The sequence below is a fragment of the Nycticebus coucang genome, chromosome 19 (genome assembly GCF_027406575.1).
Source record: "Nycticebus coucang isolate mNycCou1 chromosome 19, mNycCou1.pri, whole genome shotgun sequence".
Taxonomy (NCBI): domain Eukaryota; kingdom Metazoa; phylum Chordata; class Mammalia; order Primates; family Lorisidae; genus Nycticebus; species Nycticebus coucang.
In genome coordinates, this window is record NC_069798.1 from 62,581,526 (window position 1) to 62,592,955 (window position 11,430).

Genomic DNA, 11,430 nt, shown 5'->3' on the forward strand with positions numbered 1-11,430 from the left:
TAATTGTTCTACATTTATGGAGTTCTGCCCTGGGTAGTTTTAATAGCAGTTGTTAACCGTTGTCATTTATCAGCCACCTTATTACAGTTCAAAATGGAATTGTAATTGAATTACTTGAACAAGTTAAAATTGACAATAAACCCACAGTCCGATAGGATTTGCTTAATGAACTCAACACAATAAAATTTTAATTGTTGTCAAACATTTACAGGATATATTGCCCAAAAGTTTAAAAATTTTTAATTAACACATAATTCAAGGGGGTAAGTTAATATGGAAAAGGAAGAGGCAAGTGAAAATTAAGCATAGCATTATTCTCAATATTACAGAAATGTTAATATAGTAATTGTTTTACTTTTCCTGGGTTTTTTTATTGTTTTTTACTGCCCACTGGAGAGAAAGTTTTATTTATTGCCTGTAAGATAATATGTAGGGCAAGAAAAAGTTTTGTTTAACTCTAATTACCTTATTCCATGGTCCTGACATCTGAATATTTATGTGAACAAATCACAACAAATCACTAGATGGTGTATTCCATACATCTCATCACATACCCCATTCACACTAGTTCACATCGCTGAGTCTTAGTTTCCTTATCAATAAAATAGCAGTAGCTACTTATTAGGTTATCCTGAGAGTTGGATAGTAGTAGGCATGTAATATATGTTAATTGATATTTTCAATTTCTGTAATATCTACTAAATTATCTCATTGAGTCATTAACATATATTAAATCGGGGAAGGTATTTTCAGGATGATTGCCAAGAAGCTAGCTAAATAACTGATTTAGGATTTATGATAGGTAGCCAGTGACCAAGAAGGATTGAGAGATAAATTGCTAATAAAACATCTTTATGGGTGGCACCTGTGGCTCAGTGGGTAGGATGCTGGGCCCATATACCAAGGGTGGCGGGTTCAAACCCTGCCCTGGCCAATCTGCAACAAAAAAATAGCCAGGTGTTGTGGCAGGTGCCTGTAATCCCAGGTACTTGTGATGCTGAGGCAAGAGAATCACCTCAGTCCAAGAGCTGGAGGTTCCTGTGAGCTGTGATGCCACGGCACTCTACTGAGGGCAACAAAGTGAGACTCTGTCTCTAAAAAAAACATTTATGGTAGCAAACATTGTTTTTATCCGTGTAGAACACTGCAAAATTGCTCCTGGTTAACTAAGTGGAAAGTGAAGTTTATAAGCATTAAAATACAAGGCGTTGCTGTAATTGAGATAAAAATGTCTACTTACCTATTCATTCACCAGTGAGCCATGTTCTCCACCCTCTTCCTTGAACACAAAAACGCAAGTGATCTTAATCCAATGGGATACAAACTTTGTTTTTCCAGGGAAGAAATGTAAAACCAATAAATACCTCAATGCTCACTTCACTAATTATGACTTTCATTACTATATTTTAATATAGTAGAGACAACATGATTTTAATAGATGCTTTACTTTGTGTTTTCATAGTTAACAGTGATGTGAACTTTTGTATCATATTTGTTAATACTGTGAATTTTTTTGTTTGTTATTGTGATTTTTACTCTTTTCTTAATATTTAGCAGCTTTCTATGTAGTCATGTATATTCTGAAAATATCTTTGTGTATGTTGACAATTATCCCATAATTTTTATATTCATCCAATTACAGCTTTTATGTTTACATATTTAATCCATCTGAAAAATATATTTCTGGTTGCTGACTGTAGAGACCAGATTATTCATATGATCAATAGTTCCAGAGTGAATTATCAAATACTTTATCCTTTTACTGGTAAAATCTAAGGACATCTTATCAAGTACTAAATTCCACGGGATGTACTTTGGTTGCATTGATTTCTTTTAGACTTTTATGAACAAAACAATGCTTTCTTTAGTATGTGTTTTTGGTTATTTCATAAGCAGCAACTGTCATCAAGTTTGTGTTTCAAAGTTCTGTAGTTAGTGCTCATTACGTCTTCCTGTTAGAGTTTTAGTATATTTTTATTGCCTTAGCAGCAAAATTTTTAAATTCATTTTCTTAATTTATTTGGAGAATCCTGGGTGCTTAAATGGATTCAAATTCACTTTTGCGTGAATCTCTTTGAGGTTCTATATTCTCATGGTTACCTACATTCAGCTTTTTTAATTTCTAAAAACAACAACAACAACAACAAAAAACAGACAAATAAAAAAATAGGCTGACTTCTTCCTCTTCCTCTCATGTTCTGCCCCAGGTGAACTGGCATTGATTCTCCTTCTCTAATGTACTCGGCTCCCTGAGTACATGGACAAAATGGTAATTAAAGGGTGGGCAGCCGTGCAGATGGTCCAACCAAGTAAGGATTCCTGGAAACGGTGCCGGCATGAGTGGACATGATCTGTTCTGCTCCCCAGTACCTCTTAGCTGCCTGAGTATGAAAACAGATTAGATGACAGCACTCTTCATCTTCTCACTCTTGGTAAGTTGGTATTTTGGAATAATAACACAAAGGAAAAGAATATTGAATTGAGGGAAAATTCAGTATGACTAACAAAGTGCACTATCTGGAGAAAATAAAAGAGAAGATAGACGTTGCTTAGAAATTAAGAAATACACAAGTCAAATCAATCAAGTATAGAACACAAATGTCTTAACACTGCAGTTAAGTAAGTGAGGTGAGAGCTATGTTAATTAGTAAGATATAAACATTCCAATTTGTTGAAATAATCAACACATTGAATCTCACAAAGGCATAAATGTACTCAGGATCTATATATATATGACTCAATAAAAAAAAAAAAAAGAAATACATAGAAATAGCAAGGGATTAAGCATCGGTCAAGGCTAAAAGGCAGATTAGTATGTAGACAAGACCCAAGGAAACCACTGGACGATATTTTGGGCATATGCAAGGAAAGTGTAAGCTGAGATATTTTAATCCCATCACAGCTTAGTATCATTTGTAGCATGTGGAGTGCTGTCTTGAGTATAAATGCTTAGTGAAGTCCAGGGCAGGGAAACATCTTTGGGGATTTACGGGATGGATGGTCTGCCTCGAAAATGGCATTTTCTAAATATCAATGGGACCCAGGGCAGAGAATGACTGAAAACTAGGCACCAAAACTGTGAGAGAATAACCATGGAGTGAGTGTGATGTGGGACTAGAGTGACACAGTGAGATGACCTAAGTCATAGATTCAGCAGGTGTTATGGAATTGGAAGTTCTGAATCAACGCGATGTTATCATCTTCTCCTGGCTTTTATATAGGTCATACCTGAGGTGATAAATAATTTCCTCAAGGCGGTATGGGAAAGTGAAATTTCAAGGGAAGTATTAGATGTGAATATGTTTTCTGTAAAATGTGAATTAAAAGCAGGCATTCTTTACAGATAGGTTATATGAACATAGTGAAGTTCTGCATTTATTATAACACAAAAATATGGGGAAAGTTTAAGTATAAAGCAATAAGAAGAATAACAAAATCAGTATCAGCAAACTAAAGGTCATTCAGTAAAGAATCATGAGGATACAAATAAAAATAAAACATAAAAGAAACTAAAACTGGGAGGTAACATATGGGAGTCCAGAGCTCAGATGCATGAAAGAAAGCTTTTTGCCAATGGAGTCAAATGTTGCAGGACAAAATCTATACAAATTGAAATTTTAAGGGTATGTAGTATAACTGCAGAATATAAACACTGACTTGCCTGACAATGAAAAGAAAGGTCTCAGAATTTCCTTGCAGTGTATTACTGTTAACCTGTGAAAAGAGAGATAAGATTTGAATTTGCTGATGCAATTTTCAAATAAAATGAGAATACATTAAAGTTTGTTTTCCATGCTAGCCTGTTTCTGCAGCCTCACAGCTCTCACTTTTTTTTTAATTAAATTTAATTGTGTCTTTTTATGTGACAAATAGTAATTATGTACAGTCATGGGGTAGGTAGTGAGGCTTTGATACATGGATGTTTGGTGATCGGATCAGGGTAATTAGCATTGTACAGCCTCAAACATTGACTATCCTCCCAGCTATATGGAACTATAGATCATGAACTATAGTGTGTCTGTCTTTGTGGCTGTAACATTCAGTAGTAGTCCATTTGTCTCCAATTCTAGCAAGTAGCTGCTCATTTCTATATACATAATTACATGGTACAAATGTAATAAGGGTAGAAACTTGTATTCTAACAAAATCTTTGTGAAAGGAAATTTGCTGGTTATTTTAATATACTGAAAGTACAGTGAAATTTCTGCTGTGTTTTCTTTTAGGCAATTTTAAGGTAACCTTGGATCCCTAGAACATCCATCACCGCTATGGTAATCACTCAGCACTCAGTCATTAGGCCGTCAGTTCTGACTAATCAGATTTTTAAAAAATATTTTGCTGATGAGCCTTGAATGTTACCTTTCATTGACCATGATAGAATATTTATGTAATTATAGGTTAATTTAACATGTCACTTGTAATTTTCCATTGCATAATCTATTCTTATAGTGAATAATGCAACACTTTGAAAACTAAACTACATAATTCATCTAAATTCTACAATTCGGCATTTCTGTTTAACCTTGAATCCTTTGGTTCATATCTGTGAGTGACAGACTTTATTCTTGTACCACAGAGCATGTTTTTACAGTGACTTTTGTACTATCAACTCAATCATTGCTATTTAGAAGAAAGGTGGTTAATACTGTTCAGTTTGAAGAATTTCCCAAATTTTATTAAATTTAGTGATGATTTATATAGACATGAATATCAAATTCTTAAGAATATCAATTACGTAAGACATAAAAAAACCATAACCTACAAGGGGAAGAATATTAGAATGACTGCAGATCTGTCTGCTGAAACCTTTCAAGCTAGAAGAGGGTGGTCATCGACTTTTAATCCTTAAAACAAAATAACTTTTAACCCCAGATCCTGTATCCAGGTAAACTGAGTTTCATTTATGATGGAGAAATTAAACACTTTAATGACATTCACATGTTGAAGAAATTTGCCATAAGTAAACCAGCTCTCCAGGATATTCTTAGACCTATCCTCCATAATGACCAGCGCAATCCTCCACCACAAAAGTAAACTCACTCAGAAACTTTTTTTTTTTGGTAGAGACAGAGTCTCACTTTACGGCGCTCGGTAGAGTGCCGTGGCCTCATACAGCTCACAGCAACCTCCAACTTATGGGCTTAAGCGATTCTCTTGCCTCAGCCTCCCAAGTAGCTGGGACTACAGGCGCCCGCCACAACGCCCGGCTATTTTTGTTTTTTTTGCAGTTTGGCTGGGGTTGGGTTTGAACCCGCCACCCTCGGTATATGGGGCCGGCGCCCTACCGACTGAGCCACAGGCGCCGCCCACTCAGAAACTTTTGATCAAATTCAAGTATTTTAGAGTAATATAGTCAATGTTAAATCTGCCCTATAAGATGGATATAGTTGAGGTAAAGAATAGAAACTGGTGTCTTTGGGCTTAACACACACACATGCACAAGTGTGTTCATTAGATCTTACTACCAAGAGTTTATTATAATCCAGGGTAACTTTTCCAAAATACGTAATTAATTCATCCTTGGCCAAATTAAGAATTAGCAGTAAATCATGTTACATTATATCAGGATATTTTTTTAATATCAACATAAGATTGAATTGGGCGGCGCCTGTGGCTCAGTGAGTAGGGCGCCAGCCCCATATGCCGAGGGTGGCGGGTTCAAACCCAGACCCGGCCAAACTGCAACCAAAAAAAAAATAGCCGGGCGTTGTGGCGGGCGCCTGTAGTCCCAGCTGCTCGGGAGGCTGAGGCAAGAGAATCGCGTAAGCCCAGGAGTTGGAGGTTGCTGTGAGCTGTGCGAGGCCACGGCACTCTACCTGAGGGCGGTACAGTGAGACTCTGTCTCTACAAAAAAAAAAAAAAAAAAAAAGATTGAATTGTTCAAATGGTTCCTTATACGGAAGGAGTATTTATAAGTAATACAATTATATACTGAGTAATGATATACATAAATAAAACAATTTATCTAAATATAAACATTTAGCTGCATAAAGATTCTTTAAGATTTTTAGAGGGATTTGGAAGAGTTTTTCTCACTTTATGTATAAAAAAATATTAAATTCATTAGAGGATATGAAGACAGCTCATAGAATCCAAATAGGGCTAATAAATGAGAATAAGGCAAAGGCATAGCACGAGGCGGCCCTTCTCATTTTACTGATCAGAGCTGACACACTCCCCTACTGGCCGTCTGGTGTTACCAGGGCTCACCCTGGAATCCTCCCTCTGCGTGGATCAACATGGGACCTGAGCTCAGAGCTGAATCAACTACACCAGTCTGCACCCAAGGAAAAGCAGGTACAGGACTCAAAAACCTCAGAAGCTAATCCATATACTGAGTTTGATTATTTTATTTATTTAGAAGGTAAATTATAATACATGTTTATGCATGTCTCTGTGTACACTATTATACATAACAGTATTTTTTTTCATACAGTAAATACCAATGATTCCCCTGGCAGGTTGATAACTTGAATGTGGCTAGGAACTTCTATTATAGAAGCAACCCCAACCTAAACTGTTGAGATAAATATTTACTTGATTTATTTATTTTTTTTTCAATTGCTTCACCAACTATACACACGTATATAAAAAACACCAAACCATATTGTACTATTTGGAAACTTTTTGAACTGTAGACACTTCCCCATGGTTTGAGATTGTTTCTTTTCTTCCTAATTGTGTCTGTTATGATTTTTCTGTGTTGTGTGTACAGCTGTATACAGCTTCGTCTTTAATACTCTACCATTCCTTTTGCAAAATGACTTTACCAAGTTCCACTTTCCCCAGTGATATTCTTGTTGCTCTATAGCCCGACCAACACTTGATATCAACAGACTTTTTCCTTTAGCCCATTTTCCCTTCTGTCTTTAAAAAAGCTAGAAACTAAACACAAGTTTGTCTGTCACCAGTTTCAGCACCTTGGTGCCTTACATAGCCATCTTGATTCTCAGTCTCCCTTATATGTTTGCTTTATTTCTTAGCTTTAGTTTCTTAGTATTTTCTGAATTCCTTGATGATATTAGAAGCCTGAATTTTCAAAACATCCTTATCATATTTTAAATATTGCATTCATTTGCAGATATATGCATAGTGCCCCTGACATTGCTAGCTGCAAATAGAAGCATGGGGCTTCACTTTTCACAGCCAGTGTTATCTCGTTATGGGAGGTGGTCTAAATGCCTCCTGCTCTTCACTTCTCATACATTTTTCTTGAATCTTTTATTTAGTACATATAGCAAGTGTCTTTTATGTCCATTCTATGGTATTTGATAACAGCTTAATTGGGATACACTACACAATGCAGTCATTTAAAGTATACAATTCAGTGGTTTTTAGTATATTCACAGAATTGTGCAACCACCACCACCATTTAGAATATTATATCAGCATTCCTCCAGAACATTCTCTGCCCATCCATCGTCATTCTTCACGTTCCTCTATCCCCACACCCCAGCAACCATGAATTTATTTGCTGTCTCTACACATTGGCCTATTCTGAACATTTCATATCCACGAAATCATAAAACATATAGTCTTTTATGTCTGGTGTCTTTTACTGAACAAAAATAATTTCAGAGTTTATTAATTTTGTAATATGTGTCAGTAATTCATTATGTGCTGTTACTGGGTCATTTTCCCTTCCCCAGATGTATCACGTGGTTTTTATTCATTCATCATCTGATGGGCGATAGTGCTTCCACTTTTTGGCTATTTTAAATAATGGAGCTGTGAATATTCCTGTACAAGATTATTAAGACCTGTATTTTTTTCCGTTCAGGATTTTACCAAAATCCATACAGATTCACAGTTCGCTTTTAGGTATGTTCCCTTTTTTTACATACTGTGAATCGAAGACACCCTCTTTACCTTTCCATTCTCAAACATATTGTGTTCTTGGCAATTCACGGGATTTTAACTATTGTTTAATAATACGTCCCTGTCGGAGTGGACGGGCCTCCCAGTTGCTGTTTTCTGTTCTGTTGTGCAGCAAATGTTAGGTCTCTCTTGATCTCTCTCTGTCTCTCTCTCCCTCTCTGTCTGTGACCTTCCCCGCCCTCCCTGGCACATTTCCTCCAGGCCGTGTTCACTGCTCTGTGCTGCTGCCATTTCCAGTAACAGCCAGGTGTGCTCTGTAATTCATTGCATTGTAGCAGTTTCCAACCCACTGATTAACTCTCCGGTGGGAGAGGAGATGTTTATCTTCTTGGAGGAAACCCTATCATTCTAGAGGGTCACCCTAGGGGCGGGGCTCCTCCTGGTGACAGCTGCTGAGCTGCTGCTGTAAGTCAGGAGCTACACACACACACACACACACACACACACACACACACACACACACACCACACACTGCCTCTGGGAGGAAGCCCTGTCACTGTTAGCTCTTTATGCCAAACTCCAGTCTCCCTATAGTGTCACTCCAGACTCTGTCGTCTGGTGAACACACAAAATCTTATTAATTTGCCTAATAGACAAACTGTTGCTAACACATGCAAAAATATTTTGCTGGAGAAAACAGAAAACCCAATACGATTACAAGAAAAAACAAAAATGGCTCTATCTCTGTTAAACCCATTTTTTTCCAATCTGTTATCTGTCCTGCCCTCCCACAGGGACATATTTTAGATATGACAGATATTTACAAAGGTACCCCAGTTTCCTTTTGGGGTGTTTACTGTATTTTTGATTGTCCTCATCCACTTTTTTATTCTCAATATTTTTGCTTTTTATATTCAATATTTTTGATCCTCTTCATCCACTTTTCTATATGTATGTTTTATAGTATGTGTGTACATTTGTGTTTAGTTCTGAAAAAAATCTGGTACTTTTTGTCTTTTAGCTGAAACACTGTGACACTTACACGTAAAGTAATACGTCTGTTCATCCCACTGTTTTATATGCCTTGTTTCACCATACTTGCCTTGATTATTTTATTATCTATGTTTTTGCATCTATTTCCTTGTTAGTGATACTTATTTCCTTTACTGATAAAGTTAGAGATTACACCATGCACCCCTGATTCTTTTATGACTTTCTTTTTTTCTTTTTTGAGGCAGAGTCTCATTTTGTCAGCCTCAGTAGAGTGCTGTGGTGTCACAGCTCACAGCAACCTCAAACTCTTGGGCTCAGGTGATCCTCTTGCTTCAACCTCCCAAGTAGCTGAGACTACAGGTACCTGCCATAATACCCAGCTAGTTTTTTAGAGGCTGGGGGTCTCGCTCTTGCTCAGGCCAGTCTTGAATTCATGAGCTCAAGCGATCCATGCGCCTTGGCCTGACAACTCTTCTAAATTAGGACTTACTGGTTAATGAATAGATCTATGCTTCTAAGGAAACTTTTGCTTCTTTCATTGAATGTTTTAATTTTATGTATATTTATAATGCAATTAGATCTTACAATTATATTATTAATTATGGTAACACAAGTTTTTACTTTTTAAATTTTCTTTATTCTTTTCTGCATCTCTCAGCTTCTATCTGGAATAACTTCCTTCTTTACTGATAATTACCATTACTTTTTCCTTTATTGTAGTTTGCTGGTGACATATTCTCTCAAGTATTTTTGCCTAGAAATGTGTTGTTTCAATGAGAGGTAAGTGTTGTTTGTTCAAACACCATCTTACCTAAGATTAGGTCCCATAAAAGGAATGAATTTTTGTAAAGCTCATGGAAAGTGGTTAAGGCCCAATACAAGGGCATCAATCTGGGTCAAACTTAGGCGTCCCTCTGTACCTCCGTATCAAGCCAGGATATACCTCCATATCGGCTTCCCTCCAAACCCTCCATATCAGCTAATTCTCATTAGCTACAAATGCTAATGAGAATTCTGAAGCTTTTATATCATAGAATTGCTATCTAAGGTTAATCAGGGAGGTGCGGAGTTACTAAAAGAGCTGCAATCAATCTAGATTCTATTCTACCATGTTCTGTTGACCAGGGGGGGCTACACTTTGTCAGTCATTCAGTGCACAGCCCTCAGTCCAAGATTCGGGATGGTCCTCTGCGACTTCCAACTTTGCTGAGATTGTGAGTCCCCTCCTACTGTGACAGGGCAGTGAGGGCCACAGCCCTGCCACTGGTCCTTTCTCTGCAGCATTTTTTGATGAGCTTGCTCTAGCTGCTTTCATGCGTGCTCTCATAGGCTGCCTGCATAGTCGCCCCTGTGTTCACGGCACTCGTGTTCATTGTTGGACACTATTTCCCAGGAATAGCATTCCAAGCTGGCAGTCATTTTCTTCATATTTTAAAGCTGTCATTTCATTATTTCCTGACACCCATTAAATTTCTTTTTTTAAATATGGAACGCTTCACGAATTTGCGTGTCATCCTTGCGCAGGGGCCATGCTAATCTTCTCTGTATCGTTCCAATTTTAGTATATGTGCTGCCAAAGCGAGCACACCCATTAAATTTCTTGAGATGCATGCTCAAAATATTGTTGCACAGCCAAAGCTAACCTCGTTTATCCTCTCTGTGCGTCTATGTTTTCTTTTAGTTACTTTTGATTTTTCATGAGGAGTTTATGGAGATCTGACTAATTGAGATTTTCTTTGTAGTTTCCTTCTCTTTGTGGGTTTTGTTTTAAATATCAGGCTTCATATTTTTTCATCATTTTTGTAAAATTCTCAGGCATTTGCTTTTCAGCTACAACAGTAACTTGCTTCTGTACCTGTTGGTCTATCGCAAGGAATCTCTTAACTCTGAAATTTAACAACTGGGCTTCTAAATGAAAGTTTGTGCTGTTAATGACAATTTACTTTGGATTTGCTGGTTCTTAAGATCTACCTTTCATATCCATTAATATCCCTGAGCACATCTCCTTAACTTCTCATATTCTCGGCTTTCTTTTCCTTTATTTCAAAAGTCAATACTCTATCCAGGTTCTCTATGCTTTCTTTTTTTTTTTTTTTTCAGATAATATGCACTTTTAATATTTTATGATCAATTTTTTTTCAGTATTTTCATTGTTCTTATTAGGCAATTTAGTTGAAATTAATTAATAACCCAATACAAGCTACATATACCCTTTTGATTTTAAGAATCCATTATATTGTTCATTTTAAGACAACTTACTTGTATTCATTTAAATCAAATAAACAAGGTGCATTTTCACCCAGATTGTGGTTGGCTTCATGGCTGAAGCAGGATGTCTACTTGCGACATATTTTCATGCAATGTCAGTTCTTTATTCATAGTGGGACATGGAAGTTATTGATCTATCTTCAATACCCCAGTGTTGTTCACAAGAATAGTTGGAGTATTTTTTTAATTCAAAAAATTGTGTATTTTATATATTTTTCTATTTGTCCTCAGATATCAGAATTTTACAAAATTAAGCCCAGGAGTATGAAAATTCCCATTAATCTTTCCCTGGGTACAAATCTGTAGCATCAGGTATTTCTTCAGGGAAGGGAAATATTCTTCATAATTTAA

General features: G+C 36.7%; 1 non-coding gene across 1 annotated transcript; it reads right to left on the bottom strand.

Moving 5' to 3' along the window:
* Positions 1–10,290: 10,290 nt before the first annotated feature.
* LOC128572259 (U6 spliceosomal RNA) lies at positions 10,291–10,397 on the bottom strand. Its single transcript, XR_008376151.1, has one exon. It is a non-coding gene; the product is annotated as a U6 spliceosomal RNA (small nuclear RNA).
* Between the last annotated feature and the right edge of the window lie 1,033 nt (positions 10,398–11,430).